This window comes from Urocitellus parryii, unplaced genomic scaffold, assembly GCF_045843805.1.
Source record: "Urocitellus parryii isolate mUroPar1 unplaced genomic scaffold, mUroPar1.hap1 Scaffold_60, whole genome shotgun sequence".
NCBI lineage: Eukaryota > Metazoa > Chordata > Mammalia > Rodentia > Sciuridae > Urocitellus > Urocitellus parryii.
In genome coordinates, this window is record NW_027554101.1 from 122,957 (window position 1) to 146,792 (window position 23,836).

The following is a 23,836-nucleotide window of genomic DNA, read 5'->3' on the forward strand; positions in this document are numbered from 1 at the left end:
TTTTTTACAAATTCAGGGACATTTTGAGAGAGAAATCCCCACATAGATGGATAGAGTAAAACACATATAATATGGAACAACATACTAATATCAGGATGGTTAATTTGATGAACTGGGAACAAACCAGTGCCACCTGAGCCATGTTGGGGCCTAATATGAATGGCATAGATATAAATATTTTGTAAATAATATGCTATTAATTTTGAATGAATTATTTATAATTTATTTTCTCTGTATATTACAATTATAAGATGCATGATTTCATAAGTAGTTTTAGTAACCAATGACAAAATTGTTTTTCTAGAGTTGTTTTTCCCAATGGTCACAACTCCTAAGTTAAAGCAACACTTTTCCCTAAGAATATGTGATTGAAGAAAAGGGGGGTACCAGATGTCATTTAAAATGCAGTTTAATATTTCTTAGGGGTCAGTCATTACTCTTTTAATATAGTAGTGGATAATATTAAGACATAACAATATGTTCATTCATTGGTGGTGGATTTTTTAAATAAATGATTACTGCAGGGAGATATCTCTGCTCAAAGGAAAGTGGGGAACATCCACATCACTTTGCCTCATTCCACTGTCTCAACACCTGACATCTCTCATTGTTAGTGAATGGTCTCTGAAAGTTTCTCTCACATGCTCATGATGTTATTCCCAGAATTGATATGTTTAGGCCTAAATGGTGTCTCCTATTAGGGAATGAGCACATGGTGGTTATTATCATGATGAAATGAAACAGCAGTTGTGAGTGCCTGCCTGACAAGTGGCACAGTGATGGCAGAGGAGTGTATTTGAATTGGGAAGTTGAATGCATTTTTAAGAGAGGAGACTTGAGAGAGCAACCCTTTAACTGGCATTTAAACATCAAGGGCTGTGGACATCATAAAGATCTGCAGTTGAGGGCAGATCAACTGCATCAGCTATAAACGTGATGGATCTTCTGGAAGTAAAGTTACTGCCACAGAGCTTTCCAGCAAGGTGTTAATTTCATGGAAAATACATTTTCATCCAATGGTGAAAAGGGCATTCAAAATTCATTCTCAACCATACCAAAAAAAAAAAAAAAAAACTTTTCCATGGTGACACACCTAATTCTATCCCCACATATTTGGATGTTAGTTCTCCCGAATCTCCATGCTACTGTTTATATAAACATGGATAAGAATACTTCAGAGGAACCCTCACAGAGATGATGAGTTTGATATGAATTTCCTCAGTATCACAGTGCAGTCTGGAGTGTTGACCCTGGGAAGATAATGTCAACTTTTATTTGACTTGAAGCCTGGCACTGCAATTGGGTATTTAATTCTTCAGTCTTTCCCAAGGTATCTTATGCCCCTCACTATCAGATTACCTTGAGGTAATTAAATATCTCATTAAAGGCTTCTGAGGTTCTGTCTCATAGATATTATGTTATCAACCACTGACTCTATTAAATTCAATGACCAGTGCTGAAAATATTAAATATATATTAGTTACAAAATACATAATACAAAGTACATGCAAATAGAATGTGCTTTTATAAAAATATCCAGAATATGCTTAACCTCAGCAAGAATAGTTATTAAAAACTATTTTCTTATTTGGTTCTCCTGGAGATCATACAAAATCATATCTATTATAATCCCTTATCATGATGTAAAAATTGAGTTTCAGAAGTTACCCCTTCTGGGCACACAATTCTTGAGTGCAAGGACCATTACAAAATTTATTTTACAGTGAAGATACATTATAAATTGCATCCCCATGAGTTCATTTAAAGATTTGGGGCCAGTGAGCTTGAGCTTTGTAAACACAAGGATCTAAAGAGTAGTTTAAGCAGGGGAGTAATATGATTAGATTTGTGCTCTTAAAACATTACTCTAGTGATAATATGAGCCACTCAACATTTTTTTTTAGAGAATTAGGCTTGCTTCAAAACTTCTTATGAGGGAGTGGTGAGACTGTTATTCCAAAGATAAGCTAACAGATTCCAAAATACAAGTACTAACAAATTAGAAAATGAAAGGGAAATTTTATTATATGCAGTAAAAATAATAGTTTTATTTGGTGCAGGAGTAACCTATCACACAATAAAACTTTATGACACATAGGATTCTCTGAGACACCCAACTCCATTCTGTCACTTAGGGGTCTTTCACATATGATTTTTCTTTCATTAATTTATTGAAATAACAAAGGTTTCTTGTTATGGGTACTTCTTTATGTACATTAGATTCAAAGAAGAAAAAATGGACAAAAGTTTTCTGCTGTCTGAAAACTTACATTTTTATGAGATACAGATTTTTTTTTCAATATAATAAGTTACATAAAACGTTTGGAAATAAGTGTTATTGAAGTAAAACAATAAAGTAAGAGAAATTTGGAATATCCACTCATAGCAGAAATCAAATGATGCTAACAAATCAAGAAAAATAATTTCAACAAGAAATGAAAGAAACTGAAATGTCCTCTGCAGTGCAAAATTTATGAGAAATTTTATGGTGAGTACAAAGTTCCATTGTAACACACTGTTTTCAACTGACAGAAATGTTACTCAAAAAATCTGTGTTTATATTTATACATGCTTACAAATGTGTGTGTATTTGTATATTTGTGTGTGTGTGTGTGTGTGTGTGTGTGAGAGAGAGAGAGAGAGAGAGAGAGAGAGAGAGAGAAATTCTTAAAAAATTTAGATAAGAAAAATTTTGAAAATATGATGTTAATGGTTAAAAATGATCTAACATACTGTTTCATCATTATTTCCACAATAAACAATTTTAGGGCTTTATGTTATTGTTGTTGTTGGTGGTGGTGGTGGTATGTGTCTAATTTCAGCAACATCCCCTGCTTGTAACAAAGTGGGCTTGAGTCATGTTCTTCCAGTACCTGTTCTAAAAACACCCCAATCTCCTAAATGTTGAAGTCTGCTGGAGCAGTGGTTTTCTAAGTGTGGTCCCAATGCCAGCAGCTTCAGACTTATATGATGGCTATAAATTCCCATGCACAAAATTATCTGGAATTGTGATGGTAGTGGTTTTCTGGTTTGCCAGATTCCTCATTAGCCTAGAAGTTAAGACAGACTCTGACAAATGACACCATAGGAGTCACTGGCCATTACCAGAATGGGAGGGGTCCTCCCAGGGAGGTGCTTGAAATCCTGTGATTGGAAAAGTCCAGGTAAAACCTAGTGGATGTTCTAGAATAGAATTCATAAAAGTAGCACCTGATAGCTGTATCCACACCATTCTATTTTATTTATTTATTTATTTATTTAACAAAAATTTATATTAGAACAGTTACCACAATGTATTTGTGGCAAGGTGCTAGATTTGAACTCCAAATAGTTCATATTATCCATAATATTTGCCCCTGGTGATTTATAGAACATCACTCTTCAATATTGCTTGCTATTAGGTAAATGACCTGTGTCTATCCTGTCTAATCCAGTAGATTCAAGCACGTGATATTTTGTCATATAGATACTGTGACATAAAAACTGAGTTTGTCAATTTGATGGATTATACGGCCAATGGCAGCAACATTGGAACCCATAATTCTAGGACACCATGGCAGAAAATGGAAGCATTTTCTCTAAAAACTGGAAAAAGACAGGGATGCCCACTTTAATCACTTCTATTTAACATAATTCTTGCAACACTGGCCAGAGCGATTAGACAGATGAAAGAAATTAAAGGGATATAGATAGGTAAAGAAGAACTCAAATTAGCACTATTTGCTGACAATATAATTCTATACCTAGAAGACTCAACACATTCTACCAGAAAACTGCTAGAACAAGTAAATGAAGTCAGTAAAGTAGCAGGATACAAAATCAATACCCATATATCAAAGGCACTTCTGTATATCAATGAAAAATCCTCTGCAAAGGAAATGAGAAAAACTATTCATTTAGAATAGTGTCAAAATAATAAAATCCTTGGGAATCAACCTAACAAGTGCTGAAAGATCTCTACAATGAAACCTACAGAACCCTGAGAAAAATAATCAAAGAAGACACTAGAATATGGAAAGATCTAATTTTTTTCTTGAATAGACAGAATTAATATTGTCTACATGACCACACTACTGAAAGCACTATACAGATTCAATGCAATTTCAATCCAAATACCAATGACATTCCTCATAGAAATAGAAAAAGCAGTCATAAAATTTATCTGGCAAAATAAAAGACCCAGGATATCTAAAGCAATTTTTAGCAAGAAGAGTGAAGTAGGTGGCATCACTATACTAGACCCTAAACTATGCTACAGATTAATAATAAGAAAAAAAACAGTATGGTATTGGCAACAAAATAGACTTGTAGACTAATGGTATACAATAGATAACATAGAGCTATCTTATATTTGAGAAAAGACATCAAAAATGTACATTGGAGAAAAGATATCCTCTTCAAAAAATAATGATGGAAAAATTGGAAATTTATATACAATAAAATAAATTTAAACTCCTATCTCTCACCATGCAAAAAACTCAACTCAAATTGAATCAAGGATATAAAAATTAAACCAGAGACACTGTGTCTATTAAAAGAAAAAGTAGGCCCAAATCTATCCCATTAGTGCCTGAGTTTCTTAATAAGACTTCAGAGCACGATGATTTAAATTAAGCAACAATAAATAGTATGCATTTCAATTAAAAAGGTTCTTTTCAGCAAAAGAAATAAACAGTAAAGTAAATAGAGAGCGTACTAATTGGGAACAAATTCTTACCACATGCTCTTCAGATATAGAACTAATTTATAGAATATATAAAGAACTCAAAAATCTGAAAACCAAAAGAAAAAAATAACCCAATCAATGAATGAGCCAAAGAAAGGAACAGACACTTCTCAGAAGAAGATATACAATCAATTGACATACATATAAAAAATTAATCAATATTTCTAGCAATTAGATAAATGCAAATCACAACAACTCTATGATTTCACCTTACTCCAGTAATTTGAGAATAAAAACAACAATAATTGTTGGTGAGAATGTGGGTAAAAGGCACATTCATACAATGCTGGTGGGACTTCAAATTGGTGCAGCCAATCTGGAAAGCAGTATGGAGATTCCTTGAAAAACTTGGAATAAAACCATCTTGACCCAGATATCCCACTCTTCATTCTGTACCCAAAGGACTTAAAAACAGCATACTACAGGGACACAGTCACATCAATATTTATAGCAGCACAGTTCATAATAGCTAAATTGTGGAACCAACATAAATGCCCTTCAGTAGATGAATGTAAATAGAATATGTGGTATATATACACAATGGAATATTATTCAGCATTAAAAGTAAGTAAAATCATGACTTCTGCAGAAAAATTGATGGAGCTAAAGAATATAATGCTATGTAAAATTTGAAAATCCCCCCAAAACTAATGCCAAATGATTTCTCTGATTTAAGGATGCTAATTCATAACATTATTTGGGAAGGTACAGAATGGGAGAATTACATAACTTCAGAAAGAAAAAGGAGAAAAGGGGAGAGAGGGGAAGGAAGGAGGTTTAAAGGTAAAAAAGACAGTGGAATATAATTGTTATTATTACCCTATGTACACGTATGAAGCCACAAAAGATATGATTCTACTTTGTGTACAACCAGAGATGTAAAAAATTGTGCTCAATACATGTAATAAATGAGGAAACTTGAGGTGATATTCTACTTTTCTAAAATTTAGAAGATGCAGAACATGAAGGGGATAATGAGAGGTGCTTCGTTCCATGTTGACTGGGTGGTAGATGAGGTAATGGGTAGGGTTGGCTGTAGAGTTTAGCTTATGGAAATAAGAATGTATGCGTACTAAGAGACTGGCACAGTATCATTCTGAGAATATGTGTCTTGCTAGTTTGAAAAAGGTGGAAAAAGAGGTTATATAGAGCACAAGGCAAGAATAAATACATGTAATATAAATTGTAATGCATTATGTTGTCATATATAAAAATAATTTTAAAAGAAATACATAAAAAACAGAAAATGTATAATAGGTCATTAAGTGGTGTCCTAATTTAAGCAATCACCAACATCTTATTCATATGTAAAGATTTGCTTAAAAATTTAATAATTTATTTTAAAAGAAAATTAAAACACTACTTTCAAAGATAATAACATTTGACAGAAGTAGATTTTGGTGGTTGAGTTTTTTTTGGTTTTTTTTTGCATTGATAATATGACTGACTTTGAACATGCAAGTGTTGTTTAGTGAAAACACTGAGCCATTACAAGTACCTTTTGTTTGCTAAAAAGTTATTGATAGTGAGTGGGGAATAGGTAGAAACTATGGTATTTGTAGTGAACTGGCCTTGAGGGATGGCACCCTTCCTATCTCAGGGCAGACTGTAATTCAAGAATGATGGGAGATTCAAAAAAGGGAGGTGTGTTTAGGGTAGGAATATGCACTGGCATTCATAGTTCAACCCATAGAAGGTGTAGTATGGGTTTGCAGGTGGGGTCAAGAGAGAGCCAGTTAACGAAGGGCAATATGGAAAAGTACAGCTATAGAGGTTGGCAATTTTTAGGCGACTTGGCTGGTGTACAGAAAAGCCTACACACAGAAACACAGGCAAATCCCCTCTGCCTAATTCCCTACACAGAGGTCTGGTGTGTTTTCTGCACTGAGAGACAACACACATATACTTGCCTTGTGCTATATGTAACCTCTTTTCTCCCATTTCTGCAAACTAGCAAAACACATATTCTCTGAGTGATACTGTGCTAGTCTCTCAGTACCCACACATGCTTATTGTAATAAGCTGAACTCTACAGCAAACCCTATCCATTACCGCATCTGCCACCCAGTCAAATTGGACCCAAGGACCTCTCATTATCCGCTTTATTTTCTTCATCTTCTAAGTTATAGAAAAGTGGGCAATCAAATCAACTTCACCCACCATGGCAACCAGGAATTTGATGGTTCTATCTATAGCACATCCCTGAAAACATGGAGTGGGAAGACTCTTTTCATTCTTTCCTCTGTCAGCTCCAAAGAGCATTATATTAGCTTTATACCTCCATCCCCTCCAAATAAAACAAAGGCCTACAAAAAGGACAGTTCCACAATCTCAATACATAGAGGGCACTAAATAGGCTTTCTGTCAGATATAATAAGGAAATGAATAAATAAATTAGAAAAACCAGTATGATGTGCTAACAGTTTATTGTTCACCACAATTGCTGTCACAAGAAAACACTCTAAGATTCTGAAGTAATGGTGAAGATGGTGTTTGTATCTCTGCATAGAGCACAGGTCCCTAACTGACATGCTTAGTGTGGCCATTGCTTTCTCATAAATACAAGGTTTGAAGTGTTCAATTTATTTTAGCAGAAACTCTCTCTCTCTTTCTCTCTCTCTCTCTCTCTCTCTCTCTCTCTCTCTCTCTCTGTCTCTCTCTCTCTGTCATTAGTTAAGTCTAATGTGAATTGCTTTGCAACATGAGAAAATGTTAAAAGGGTAACTGTTACATTAATTCAAATTTCTGAGCATTTTTTATTTATAGATTTGCAATGCTTATCTTTTAGAACATGGTTTATCATTTAACTTTCATTAGCTTTTGAATCATTTCCAATCACTGTCTGTAACTGCAACCTGCTCTGTAATTTACAATTAGCTCTGCATGGAATAATGATCTAATATTTCAGTTATAAAATTTTTGTGAAACACTTTAGTCTTATTTTATGTATTCATTTAAATTTTAAAATATATGTTCAATTGTTTTACTTTCAAATGCTCCAAGATGTAATTCATGAGCTCTTTACCTTGGCCTGATAGCTATGTTGATATCTAAGTCTTGTTTGCTGTTGTAAATCTTGACGTGTTCTCCTGATAATGTTCTAGATCTATATTGAAAGTGATGTCTGGGTGCAGTGACCATCAGCCAGTGTGTGTTAATTAATTCTGCTGTGAAAAATTGCCTGTGGGAAATCCACCTGAAATTGTCAATTTGGTTATTTTTTTTTTACATTTTAAGGCTTATCTGAAAAAAAAACACAAAAACAAACTAACAAACAAACAGAACTCTTGCAACCGTAGTTACTTATGCTTAAAATGTTAAAATGTGAATGAAATAATGTATTTTAACTTGATAAATGTATTAACATTTTGAAACAATAAAATTAATTATTATAATTAATTATTAATAAAATTAATTATTAATTATTATGCTCTAGGGCTGAGGTATATGCTCACCTGGCATGCACAGGGTGCTGGGTTTGATCCTCAGCACCACATAAAAATAAAATAAAGATGTTGTGTCCACCAAAAATATTTTAAAAAATATTTTAAAAAATATTTTCTCTCTCTCTAAAAAATTTATGCTCTAATAGTAATATTAGAGCATATCAAATTTTAATTCTTAATGAAAGTTAAGAATAATATTTAATTTTATAAATTTGTTTAAAAAGTGATTATTAGTTTTGAATGCTGAGTCCCCTACATTAAAACAATTATAATTCCTACAGTAAAAATTCTAAAGTCAAAGATCTGAATGGTGATATCATTGTATTGTTTTTATTCTCTTTGTTGACAATTTATTGTTTATTAGTGACATTATTCTTACTGACATTTTACCAGTGTGATAGTTTTATATATTATACTGACTTGAATCATGAGATGTCCAGATAGCTGATTAAATGTTATTTTCTGGTATATCCATGAGAGTATTTCTGGAGGGGATAAACATTTGAATCAGTAGCTTGAATGAAGCAGATTGCCTTCCTCTATGTGAGTGGGTGTCATCTAAACTGTTAAGGGCCTGAATGGAACAAAAATGTGGAGGAGGGAGGATTCACTGGCTCTCTGCTTGACTGCATGAGATAGATATTTCTTACATCCACAGCACTCCTGAATCTCTGGCCTTCAGATTCAGGCTGAAATCTGTAACATTTGCTCTTCAACCTTCCAACATGCCACTTTCTTTCCAAATCATTGTACAGTTTTGAAATGGGTATTGCCACTCTTTGTGAAATGGGTATTGTCACTCTTTGTGACTTGATGGCTGTCTCATGTCATTATGTGATTAAAAGTCTAACAAAAAGAGAAAAAAAATTGAGACATGTTCAGATGATTGATTAGAAGTGAGAAAACTTGGTACCTAAAAAAATGTCTTCAGTGAATCATTTGGATGTCTGAATTCCATTACACTTCTGATCCTTCTGTTCAGAGAGTGGTAACCCTTATTTTTAGCAGGTAAATCTTGTTCCTTAGAGGACCAAATATAGCTCACACATGGCATATGAATAAAAAGTCTTTCTTCCATTCAATTTAAATTGTCACTAACATGTTATAATTTATGAAGTGTCAAAAAAGAGGTACATAATATCAAGACATATATGTGTTCATATCTATGAGGCTTGCAGGGAGGATATCCCTGTTCATTTTATAATTTTTTTGCAGTTTTGATTTCTTTATATAGGAAAAGTTCAGATAAGAAACACCCAAGTGATAGCACAAGCAGCTCAATAAAAAGTGTCTAGTCTGCTGAGAAGAATTGATCTAGTTTTGACAGACATTTTCAAGTGTCATAATTTTAATATAAAACCTGTTTTTAGATATCTGGTTGCTTGTGTGTGGCATCTGAAAATGGAATGTATGTATTAACAAAATGATTTTTAAAAATATAAATACATTTTGCTGTTGTCATTTGCATGATAGTTTACCATTTGGAGAATTTACAGATTGAAATCAAGGACAATTTACCACTGGGTCACATCCCCCAAATTTAATTAATTTATTTATTTTAATTTTCAGAAAGGGTTATCACAAAGTTGTGTGGGGTTTTGCTGAGTTTCTAAACCTGTTTTTTTTTTTTTATTATCCTCTACCCTTTACCTCTCAATCCGGTGGTATAACAGGCATGCTCCTGCGATTTTAGCAATTTTGGGGGCGGTGGGTAGTAGAGATTAAACTCAGAGGCACTAAACCACGGAGGCACATTCCCATCCCTATTTTGTATTTTATTTATGACACAGTTTCAATGAGTTGCATAGTGTCCTGCCATTGCTGATGCTTGCTTTGAACATGTGATCCTCCTGTTTCAGCCTCCAAAGCCACTGAGATTGCAGGCATGAACCACCATGACTACCCAGTTTACCATATTTTTAAAACAAATATTACCTTAGAATTTTTTTCCAATAAAAAATTCATTTTTTATGAATCGATCTATGCTCAACCACCAAAAAGTAATGAATCTTAAGAATAGTATATAATTACATAGTAAATAGTTATTTTTAAGCTAATAAAAGAATATACTCTGAACCAAGTATATCCTCTACTTTTGTAAGACAAAGAATCATAATTCTGTCAGAAGAACCCTGGAATTTTTTGGTGCCAGTATAAGTGTAAATCAAACCTCTCCTGAGAAGTCAGTGTTATTAAATATTTGCTAATAATTAAATAGTCTCATTTTCTTTAGATGTGTGTCATGAAGTTTTTTTTAATAGAACTTTATTTATTTATATATAGTGCAAAAAATCAAACCCATTTCCTCACACATGCTACATGAGTGATATTCCTCTGAGCCACAACCCCAGCCCCTTCATGTAATTGTTTATAAAAAGATGTAAATCTAAAATATTATTGTCTAAGTAAAGATCAGTGAGTTATTTTTAACATTAATTATTAATGTTAAATATTTATTTATTTATTTATTTTTGTATGTAGCTGAACATTGAACTGAGTTTCTCATACATGCTAGGTGAGTGCTCTTCCTCTGAACCACAACCCCCAACTCCAAGTATAGTTAAAGTTATCTTTAGCCCTCTGATTTTTGGTATAAAGAATATAAGAAATGACATAATCCAAATTTTGTCATTTTGTAGTCATAAAAAGATGAACTCAGAGAAATAACTGAATCATTTTGAGTTGCATATCACATTAGTGGAAGATTAAGTTCAAATAAAAATAAATAATAGGACCGAAAATAAAACAGCATTTTTTCTACAATTTAAATGTTCTCTTCCATATGATTCTAGCTGGAAGATGTGACTTTAATCAGCATTTGACCCTTTTTGTACATCTGAAAAAAGTAATATCTAATCACTATGCACACAAATAATCATTTACATTAGGATTTAATGAAAAAAATATATTTTATAAGCACTTTTACAGAGGAGTATTCGTCATCCTTCTTTGATTCATTCTCATGCTTCATAGGTATCACTTTCAAAGATTTCCTTACCATGAGGTAGTTTAGATATTTGTGAGGCATCAATTTCATGGGTGTCTCTGACCCCTATAAAATTATGTGCCAGATTTAGCTGGAAAGTTCTCAAAAATCAATTCCTCCAGGTAAAAATGTATTTTTATTCTACTGTTTCCTCTCATTATTTTTTTCTTACCTTTCTTGGAAGATGCTTACTTTTCTCCATAAGATAGTGCTGGTGCTACCTTCATTCACAATTTATTATTTATCCAAATAAAATGTCAGATTGTTTTAACTTTTTTATAGATTTTTTTAATTCACATTTTATACCATTTATAACTATCTGTTGAACATTTTTCAAGTTGTTCATGAACTTGAACACCAAGAAATCAAAATGAGAAACTGTGTATTAAGGACTATCTAATTTAAGATTTTGGATCTGCTGACTATGGTGTCAAAATGTGAAAAGAAGAACATCTAAAACTGCTGAGTACAGCAATGAGCAACATGAGAGGATAACAGGCACTTGATGTCAAAGAAAAAAGCAGGTAAGAATCTTGTGAAACTAACAAGGTAGGAGAGGCAGAAGGATCAAAAGTTGAAAGTCAGCCTCAGTAAAAGTGAGGCGCTAAGCAACTCACTGAAAGCCTGTATCTAAATAAAATGCAAATGAAGGCTTGTGATGTTGTTCGGGAGTTCAGTGCCCATGAGTTCAATACCTGATACCAAAATAATAATAATAATAATAATAATAACAACAACAACAACAACAATAATATAATACTCAAAATAAACTAATCTCCAGTAATGGCCAAAATGTCAAATTTTTGATCTTTGATAGACAAATAAAATTGCATGCATGCTTTGGTAAATCTGAGATAAAACAGTCATACAAAAATTATATCAGTTCTTGTAATGTATAGTATGTGTATAAAAATGCCTCATTAAATGTCAGGCATACACTCTAAGAAATGCACTCAAAGTGACTTTGCAATTTTTGCAAATATCATACTGTGTACTGACATTTAGATTGTATACTACTACAATCCTAGGCTACATTTTGTAGCTGTTGTTGTATACAAATTCCATCACTGACTAAAAGATCACTATGCAACACATTATTTTATGTTACAAATTTGGAGAGATCAGTGTACCAAAAAGATAATTTTAATTTTTTTAGTTGGCAGAGGACACAATATCTTATTATTATTATTTTATTTTAATGTGGTGCTGAGTATCAAGCCTAATGCCTCTCATATACTAAGTGAGCACCCTACCATTGAGCCATAATCCCATCCCTAAAAACAGAATCTTTAACATATTCTTTACAATTAGACAATAAAAAATGAAAGTTTCCACTGCTGAGGAGTAGAAAATTGCTATCCTTTCTAAAGAAAGTTCCTCTAACTATGAGATATCTGTGTCACACACACACACACACACACAAACACACACACACAAAGTGATTATAATCTTGCTTAATACAGCAAAATAAGTCTTTCAAAGATAGTCAATATGTAACTATAAAACATTCAATAGTTACTATATGAAAAAAAATGTTTTATTGTGAATGTGTCCGTACATGCTCATATTATCAACTGCTTGAGAAGTTATGACAAAACCAATCCCCCCAAAAACAAATGCTGAATGTTTTCTTTAATACAAGGAGACTGATTCATAGTGGTGTAGGGAAGGGCATGAGAGGGATAGACAAACTTTAGATTGGGTAGAGGGGTGGGGGAGAAGAGAGGTGACAGAAGGTTTGCAATTATGTATGTATAAATGTATCTAAAGTATATTTATGGAGACACAAATTGGTGTAAATATACTTTGTATACAGCAAGAGATATAAAAATGTGCCCTACATGTGTAATAAAAATTATAATGCATTCCACTCTCTCATATAAATAATAACAATAATAATAAAAGAAATTTCACAGAGATGATGAACAACTTACTGAGACTGACTCATATAATATTAAGACTAGAGTCTAGTTTTGAATGGAAAGGCACCCTTGATTTCAGTCATAAGAACCACACAGCAATGGAAAACATTTCTTTTCAAAGTTGCACAAAACAAAATGTTACAAAATTCATAAATTGGGCATTAAAACAATGAATAAATGAAGTCATACCATTAAAGGGTACAAAGTAACAGGTAAGATAAATTACCTGATGCATGAATAAATTTATTCAGTAAGAAAAAGATAAGGACACCAAGAGAAGAACAAGCAAGCGACTTGAATATTCTGATATCTAAGAATTCTGCACTCATAAAAATTTTAGCATCTTAAAAAATTTTAAAAAGAGAAAATATAACCAAATACATAAAATTAAACAGTATTCATGAAGATGTGGAGTGAAAAGTTCTCATGAATTACAGATGAATTATAAGAGGCTATATTTTTGTAAAAAAATGTGTGCCTATTGAAGGATATGATACTTCCCCACAAGTAGCATTAACTTATAAATATGACTGCTCTTAAAAACCATAATAATATATAAAAGAAGAGCTGCGTGCTCCATACAGTTGAAATCTGTAAGGTGAAATAAAATAAAATGTGCACATAAGCAATATAAAAATAATAAAGTGTGAGTAAAGTGGTTTCTACTGTCAAGATACATTTTTTGCGCCCCTACATTCAGCCTAACAAACAATGAAAAACACCACATCAGTATTATATAAAGGTCACATTTGGATACTACTTCACACATTGCATATACACTCTAAAGGGAAATATGTAGAATTTATTGGTAAATAAAAACTTGAATTATGACATAAAAGACCCAATTACACACATGTGTTTAGATATTACACATCATTACAAAGAAAACCTTTTTCCTTGAATGTAATCTGTAAAATTTTCATCAATATTTTAGCATGTAGGACTGGGGTTATGGTAGAGTGCTTACCTAGCACATGTGAGGCACTAGGTTCAATCATCAGCACCACGTAAAAATAAATAAATAAAATAAAGGTATTACAATTACAACTAAGAAAAAAAAATCATTAACAAAGAAATTTCAGCATGCTTCTCTATTAAAAGAAAGAGACTAAAGAAAAAAAATCACATGGAATGAAAAGTATATATGAAATACTTCCAAAACCTATGCTTCAGAGAACCAAATGAACTATTAGTATTATTAAGAGACACTGATGTATAAAATAAATGCATAATACAATATTAAAGTCCAAGGAGTCATAGTATGAACCAAACACAAAGATGAATCCATGTGCATGTAATTTTTTGTATTGTTAAGAGCAATAGAATGGTCTAAGCCTATTCATATCAAAAATAACACTAGAAATAAATGGATAATACAATACAATATAAAGTTAGATGGGGTCACAGTTTCCTGAGAGTTGGTGTGCAGAATATGTAAGGTACTGGGTTCAAACTCATCACAAAGAACAGACATAATGAGAGATCAAGTTAAAAGTTGTTTCAGTTGCCTTTTTCAACAATGTGACTAACAAATTGACCATAGAAATTGTAGAGGAATAAAAGTTTATTTACAGGCTTAGGGTTTCAAAAGCCTTAGTCTATAGAAGATTGCTCCATTTCTCAGGGCTCAAGGTGAGGCAGAACATTATGGCAAAAAGGTGTGGTGGAGGGAATCAACTGATATAGTGATCACAGTAAAGAGACAGATTCATTTTTGGGTGAATATACAAATTTAGATTCCAAAGCCCCAATTCTCACTTTCTTCAGCCACACACTATCAATTCAGGTACCACACAGTTAATTCATTCAGAGATTAATTCACTGATGACGTTAAGGCTATGACCCAATCATTTCTCCTCCAAACCTTCCTGCATTGTCTTACATATGAGTTTTGGGTAACACCTCAAAGCTGGACCATAACAGAAATATAGCAAAATAGAAGGCTTCTAACCAACCTTTATCTACTGATATATTGATACACATCTACTCATGTTATTTGTGTTACTTTGACAAAGTCATAAATGAGTTCTGAGATTTAGATACATTGGACAAGTGAAAAAATACCTACAATCAAATGAGTAGAAAAACCTAGGGTACACGTGGGTATTTGTGTTGTTTACCGAAGTGTCACATATCTGAGAAATATCCCTTGAAATTTGAGGGCACCTTAAATAAGGGGAGATTGGGGTTAATATCTAAACTGACTTTAAAATTTTCTGTGATTATTATCTTAAGTTATTCATTGGTTAAAGAAGGAGTGAAATATAAGTATGAAAATGACAAAGTGGTTTTCTTCTATGACCAAGTAAGACTTTTGATTTTTTTCACAACCTGAAGTCAGGACAGAGAAATTACATCTCAAAGGTGTCAGTTATACAAAAAAAGGGATTTTTCCAGGGTTTTGCTAACTTCTCTTGCTGGAAGAATTACTTCTCTCTTGATTCAATTAAGGTACAAAAGGGGAAAATCAATCAATCTCCTGATAGAATCAGTAAGATTTGAGCACTTTCTGATCCCTGACCTAACCTTGTTCATCCCAGTAATAATTCCAGGCCTACCAATAGTTTTTCAGAAGAAGTTTCTCCATGCACTGAATGTCTAACATTAGAAACTTCTGTTCAAGAGAGTGTATCCTAAACTTTCAATTTCTATGAGCAACAGAGACTGAGCATGGGTAAATCGTTATATATTTCAAACCATTGGATTTGCATTGTTTATAACTACTTCCAAATAAAAAATGTTCAGCAGTAGTTTTAACAAAGTTTTAGAAATCACAGATTACTGTTTCATCACAGAAAGTATTTACAGGATACTCTTCCTCTGGCTACTTGAAATCCTGGAATCTAACACACTTACATCAGTAATTTAATGTATCAGTCAAATTAAAAATATCCTGCACCTAGTGCAGTGTTGTCAGAATGCCTGTGCTAAAAATCTCAAAGGTTGGGGCTGGAGTTCTAGCGTAGTTGTAGAGTTCTTGCTCAGCACATTGGAGGCACTGTATTTAAGCCTCAGTACCACATAAAAATGAATAAACGAAATAAAAGTAATTTGTCTATGACTAATAAAAAATAAATAAAATATTTAGAAGTAAAAAATAAAAAATCTGAAAGATAGTAGGTACTCCAGTGCATAAAAGCATTATATAAAAAGACTCAGTTGAACAAATATATTGGTGAGAATATTAATTGAATAAAGCTATTTTTGAAAATTGTATTAAGGTTCTTCAGAAAGTTAAAATAAAAAAGTCATATGTTCCACTAGTAGTAATTCTGGGTATGTATCTAAAAAAAATACTTGAGTCATTACATCATAGAGAACACTGCATGTCCATTTTCATTGTAGTATTATTTACAGAACCTGGTTAAAAAAAACTGAAGTGCTTTTTAAATAAATGGTAGGTTGGTAATGGTGCCACATGCCTGTATTTTAGAAGTTTGGGAAGGTGAGGCAGGAGAATTATGAACTTAGAGTCAGTCTTATCAACTTATCCAAGAGACACTAAAAAAATAAGTGAGACCTTGTCTCTAAATAAAATATAAAAATAGGGCTGTTGATGTAGCTCAGTGGTAGACTAGCTCTGGTTTCAACACACAGTACTATAAACAAACAAACAAATAAACCATAAATAAATAAATAAATAGGACCAATATATAGTCCCCATGCTTTATTTTCTAAGAAGCAATTTATTTGCATCCTTTCTGGCTTAGCTGGACAGGATATGTCACATTCCTTAACAATCTGTTATCTGAAGGAGAAAGGCAGTTTCAAAATAATGTTCATAAGAGCAACCTAAGTTACCCTGAACAGGAGAATTCTGTGACTGTGTTTAAGACCAGATTCTGAAAAATCAAAGAAAAAAGGGTAATTCTTACTAACCATAAAATCTGCAAGAATTTATGCGTATGAGTTAATTTAGAAAATGTGAGCATGAATGTAATTAACCTAAAGTTTTCATGGCAGTGGATACTTGAGAGTTTGATGTCATCCTAACTGTCAGTACAAAGTCAAAAACTTTACCTGGGCAGGACCCATTGGAATCTCTATTTTTATCTCCAAGAAAACTGAAATGCAAGAGAGCCATGCAAGAGAGACAATGTAAACTGGCACTATTTGCTGATGATATTATTCTATACCTAGAAGACCCAAAACACTTTACCAAGAAACTTCTAGAACTAGAAAATGAATTCAGAAAAGTGGCAAGATATAAAATCAACACCCATAAATCAAAGGCATTCCTGTATATCAGTGGCAAATCCTCTGAAAAGGAAATGAGAAAAACATCCCCATTCATAATACCCTAAAAAAATAAATACTTGGGAATCAACCTAACAAAAGCAGTGAAAGATCAATACAAGGAAAACTATAGAACCCTAAAGACAGAAATAAAAGAAGACTTTAGAAGATGGAAAGATCTACCTTGCTTATGGACATGCAGAATTAATATTATTAAAATGAACATATTAGAAAAAGTACTATACAGATTCAATGCAATTCCAATCAAAATCCCCATGGCATTCCTCATAGAAATAGAAAAAGCAATCATGAAATTCATCTGGAAAAATAAGAGACCCAGAATAGCTAAAGCAATACTAAGTAGGAAGAGTGAAAAAGGTGGTATCACTATACCAGATCTCAAACTATACAACAGAGCAATAGTAACAGAAACAACATGGTACTGGCAACAAAACAGGCTGGAGGACCAATGGTACAGGATAGAGGACACAGAGACTAATCCACAAAACTACAACTACCTTATATTAGACAAAGGTGCTAAAAGCATACACTAGAGAAAGAATAGCATCTTCAACAAATAGTGCTGGGAAAATTGGAAATCCATATGCAACAAATGAAATTTAATCCCTATCTCTCACCATGCACAAAAGTTAACTCGATGGATCAAGGATCTAGGAATTAAACCAGAGACTCTGCATCTAATAAAAGAAAATATAGGCCCTAATGTCCATCATGCGGGGCTAGGCCCCAATTTCCTTAATAAGACACCTATAACACAAGAATTAAAACCAAGAATCAACCAATGGTTTGAATTCAAACTAAAAGTTTTTTTCTCAGTAAGGGATATAATATGTGAGGTGAATAGGGAGCCTACATCCTGGGAACAAATTTTCACTGCTCACACATCAGATAGAGCTCTAATCTCTAGGGTACACAAAGAAATCAAAAAGCTAAACACCAAAAAACAAATAACTCAATCAACAAATGAGCCAAGGACCTGAACAGACACTTCTCAGAAGGGGATATACAATCAATCAACAAACATAGGAAAAAATGCTCATTATTTCTAGTAGTCAGAGAAATTCAAATTAAAACTACTCTAAGATATTATCTCACTCTAGTAAGAATGACAGCCATGATGAAGACAAACAACAATAAGTACTGGCAAGGATGTGGGGGAAAAGGTACACTAATACACTGCTGGTGGTACTGCAAATTTGTGTAGCCAATTTGGAAAGCAGTATGGAGATTCCTTGGAAAGCTGGGAATAAAACCACCATTTGACCCAGTTCCTCTTCTCGGACTATACCCAAAAGAATTAAAAACAGCATACTGCAGGGACATAGCCACATCAATGTTTATAGAAGCACAATTCACAATAGCTAGACTGTGGAGACAACCTAGATGCCCTTGAATGGATAAATGGATTAAAAAATGTGATATATATATATATATATATATATATATATATATATATATGTGTGTGTGTGTGTGTGTGTGTGTATAATGGAATATTACTCAGCACTAAAAACTAACAAGATCATGGCATTTGCAGGGAAATGGATGACATTAGAGCAGATTATCTTAAGTAAGGTTAGCCAATCCCCCGACACAAAAAAATGCTGAATGTCTTCTCTGATATAAGGTGGGTAATTCAAAATGGGGAAGAGGGGAGGAGCATGGGAAGAAGATTGCCTCTACATAGGGAAGAGGGCTGGGATGGAAAGAGAGGGAGAAAGGGAATTGCATGAATGGTGGAAAGAGAACCTTGTTGTTATACAAAATACATGTATAAAGATGTGAGGGAAAAAAAAAAGAATAGCGTTACCCTAGATTAGATAGAGAGAAATAATAGGAGGGGAGGGGAGGGGTTGGAGAGATAGGAAGGATACTAGTATGAATGAATGACCAATGTGATTCTGCAACCTGTATACTCAGAAAAATGAGAAATTATATCCCAAGTGATTCAAATGTATGACATGTCAAGGTCATTGTACTTTCAAGCGTAGCTAATTAAAACAAATTAAAAAAAATAGAAATATATACATACAAAATGTTTTGTAAGGACAGAAAATACAGATAAGAACTGAGAACTCAACTTAAAAGACCATGGAAACTATAGTCACATGTGCTTTTTATTGCCATAGTATTTTCTTTTGATATTTTGCTGTTCAGATAGTAATGCCATGAAGTTATATTACTTACAATACAGTTTAATTGGAAGCATCTAATTTTACAAATTAGAAATTTTAGAAAATTAAAACTAATAGGTACCATTCATTGAAAAGTCAATACATGTCAAGTCCTTGCCTAAAATTTTAGAAATATAAGCTCATTTAATCCTTAAAATAATCCCCTGGAATAGGTATTGTTATTATCTCCTTTTTATTAATGATAGTGATAACAAGCAAAAGAGGGTGAAAATAATCTCTTCTAATATCAATTCTAATAGTACAATGCTATTAAAATGATTAGGTCAGGGGCTGGGGATGTGGCTCAGTGGTAGAGTACTCACCTCGCACGTGCGAGACCCTGGGTTCAATCTGCAGCACCACCCAAAAATAAATAAGTGAAATAAAGATGTTGTGTTCAACTACAAATGAAAAATACATACTTAAAAAAATGAAATGATAAGGTTAGGATTTGAATCTCAGTATAGTTTGATTCCAACTCCAAAGCCCCCATTAATATAAGACAAAGATTAACTATGCTATATTAATGCATGGCTTTCTTTTCTGGTATTAAGAGTTCTTTTTTATGAGAGAGAGAGAGAGAGAGAGAGAGAGAGAGAGAATTTTGATATTTATTTTTTAGTTTTCGGCAGACACAACATCTTTGTTTGTATGTGGTGCTGAGGATCGAACCCAGGCCGCACGCATGCCGGGCGAGTGCGCTACAACTTTAGCCATATTCCCCAGCCCTGGTATTAATAGTTCTAATCAACAACAATTTTACACATGAAATAATATATTTTTCAAGCACATATTTTATTTCTGTTATCTTTTTTTCCTTACAGACTCTGTTAGCCTGTCAAAACCCCAGAAAGCACTTCAAAAATAATAAAATGCAAAAAAGTCACTGCACACAGTGTTCACTACATGTTTAAAATGCACAAATGGAAAATGAGCTCAAAAAGAGGGTATCAGAGTTTAAGCAAGAAAATACAGAATTGAATCAACAACTCCACGATTTGAAGTATTATATCCTAGATTGAAAGAAGGGGTGGAATCCTTTTCTTTATTCCAGTAGAAATAAGAAGATTTTTTAATTGCTGACTCATCTGTTAGCACTTTTCAAGGGAGAAAACATGAATCAATCATAAAATTCTTACAAATATGATAGCATATTATTAAATGTAATTACTCCTAAAAAACTAAGTGCATATTTTTCCCCATCATAATTTTAATGGCTCTATGGAACCCCATCTGCTAGAAATCTATTTATTTAACAAACAGAATTTGAGATTTTTATCTGTTTATAACTTTTTATTACAATTAATGTTTCAAAAAATATCATTTAAAAAAGAATCCTTTACTACTCAGATACCATGGCAAGTTCTTATAATTCCATTAGCTGGGGAGGCAGATACAGGAGGATCAAAAGTTTAAAGCAAGCCTCATCAATTTAGCAAGGTCCTATGAATATTATTGAGATCTTGTCTCCAAATAAAAAAATGAAAATGGCTTTGAGATGTGGATAAGTGATTTAGCTTCTGTGGGCTCACTCCCTGGTACCATAGATGGGGGTGAGAACAAAAGAAAAAAATAATTTCTATATTTCTGTTTACTTTTGAAAAAAAAATCAATATAGAATTATTTTTTTAAAGTTGGGAAACTTTAAAAAATTTTCAGAATTTTTAAATTGCTCTCAAGAAAGTTTGTATTCCACCAATGAGGCATTTTTCACTGCCCTGAAGCATGTTTTTATACATTTATTATTTTTATTCTGATGCTTAGGATCAAACCCAGTGTTTTTTGTGACTAGTGTGGTATGCTAGTGCTGAGCTAGGCCCTCAGCTACACATTTAACATTAACATTTATTTAAAAATGAAATGAAAACTGATTATAAATTATTTTATTCAAATTCACTCTCATTCATAAATTAAATTTGTTCAGATTTTTACATTGAAATAACATATAATAAATTTTAAATGTTTTTTAGGTATACATGACAGTAGACTATATGTTGACATAAAGTTATTTTTGTTATGGATAATATTCTACTGTGTGTGTATGTGTGTGTGTGTGTGTGTGTGTGTGTGTGTGCGTGTGTTTGTGTATATATATAATTTTATTTATCCATTCACCTGTTGAAAGACATTACTCTTCATTATTGGATTAAATATTAGGTCCTTTCTTGTTCAAAAGTGGATTTTAAGTTGTTTGTAAAATACATAATGATCAACAAGGTGAGTTGAAATTGTAACCATAAAAGAGACATAAAAGTGTAATAACAGGTATTACATTTCTAATTCCAGATTTGGATTATAGTAATACAAATAATACATATTTTCAATATCTTTTTTAAATTTATATGTGGTGCTAAGGATCAAAGCCAGCACCTCACTCATGCTAGGCAAGTGCTCTACCACTTAGCTACAGCCCAAGCCGCAAAAGATACATATTGAAAGAAAAATTTCTGAATATGCTGTTATACTGTAAGCCAATTGTAGGTATACCTGACATATTTTATGAAGATACATCATATTACTGCTGAATTCATAAGTTTGTATATAAACAATAAGTCTTTAAAACTTATTTTACTTGAAATTATCTTTTGAACTGGGGAGGATCTATAATAGTTCAAAAAAAATCAACTTAAACTTGTCAATTTACCAAATCATTTCAAAATTTCTTTTCTGTAGTATCTAAAAGATTTGCTAGTAACAGAAACTTATCAAATAATAAAACAGAATTTTATTATTGACTTTAAATTATGTATGTTTTAGACAAGATTAAAGGAGAAATTAAAAATTTTAAACTAGAAAATCTTCAGAGAGCATATAATTTTTATTAGTATACTAAATCAGCATACAAAGAGCCAGAACATAAAAAGACTTTTTTGTTTTCTGGAAAAATCCACTAAAAGGTAACCATATTTAACTTCAGATATATCTTAAAAGAAGATGAGACAAAGAGAAAAAAATTATGTTACATGAAAAAAATAAGAACCCATTAAATGAAAAAGAAACAGAATTAACAAAGAGGATCAAGTGAGAAAGCAAGCTGGAATCTCTGTTTGTACTATAGATACAGAATTGGAGACTACAAGAATTCATTTTAATCAGGTAAATGAACCTTCAGTAAGTTTCAAATTTTTACTTTATTTCATCTGCATTATTTATAAAATCCTTTTAACTTACTTTATGTGGCCATGTTTCACTTAATGATGGCAATGTGGTCTGAAGAATGTGATTTTTGGGAATTTCACCAACATGCAGTCATCATGTGTGTATACTTCCACACACTTCAGACATCTCCCAGAATGCCGGGAAATACAGACTTACAGGACCTCTATTTATATGTAGTCTACTGTTTCCCAATGCTTTGGTATGTGGGGTGTGAACTACTATTTTCATTTTAAGCACAATGTTATCTGATTCTAAAATTAAATTATGACATTTATGACAAAACTATTTACAGAAAATCTTAGCTTCTGTTAGATGTTCAGCAGTTGTTTCCTGAATGAAGAAGTTTAATTTAAACACTGTCATAAATACCACTTTAGAAGTTTTTAAGACACAGACTAAATAGCTATGCAACTAGTTAAAACATTTTTTGTAAAGTGTTTCACAATTACATTTCTGCCTGTATTAAAGAAATGTTTTCACTCACCCAAATTTATCTGACATATGTGCAGTTGAAATGTAAGACATGTACTCATAAAGAATAAATCTACCTTTTAGAATTATTTTTTAACGTTGAATTTCCCACTCTTAAATTAAGCTTTTAGACTGCTATCACCTGCTGATATACAGTCAAAACCTTGCTGAAATTAATTTGTAGATTTTAGCAGAGAAAAATGAAACCTACAGACAATATCCATGAGACCAGAATGCCAGAATGTACAATATGAAATTTCAGTAATATATCTTTTAAACAAAAATAGATAGACATGTGTGAAGAAAATGTTTCCTGAATTATTTTTTTCTGTTTTCAAATGAGTGAGTGTGTGTGTGTGTGTGTGTGTGTGTATGTAACATAGTTAAACAGTAACTCTATTAATCATGGGAAAGTAAAGAGTTTTTAAAATCCATATATTTATAACCATAATGTACATATTTTGGAGGTGAGGGTGGCATTTTTGTCCCATTGAATTAAGTAGTGTTCTTAATTCAACTCTATTTCTCTGCAGCAGTCCCATGATGACTTTCAGAGAAGCCGTATAAAGAGAAAAGACTTAATATTTTTCACAAGAATAGATGATTTTTCTATAATCTCAAAACTCTTGCTTCTAATAGTAGATCCATTTTGGGGAAGTGACTTCACTTTCTTGTTGTGTTAATATGTATTATTACTT

The 23,836-nt window shown here is 32.5% G+C and overlaps 1 long non-coding RNA gene across 1 annotated transcript in view; it reads right to left on the reverse strand.

Annotated features, from left to right (window-relative positions):
• LOC144252819 (uncharacterized) overlaps positions 1-22,747 on the reverse strand; it is a 64,493-nt gene extending 41,746 nt beyond the window's left edge. The window contains exon 1 of the long non-coding RNA XR_013343064.1: positions 22,680-22,747. This is a non-coding gene — a long non-coding RNA (uncharacterized LOC144252819). The remainder of the gene's footprint in view (positions 1-22,679) is intronic.
• Between the last annotated feature and the right edge of the window lie 1,089 nt (positions 22,748-23,836).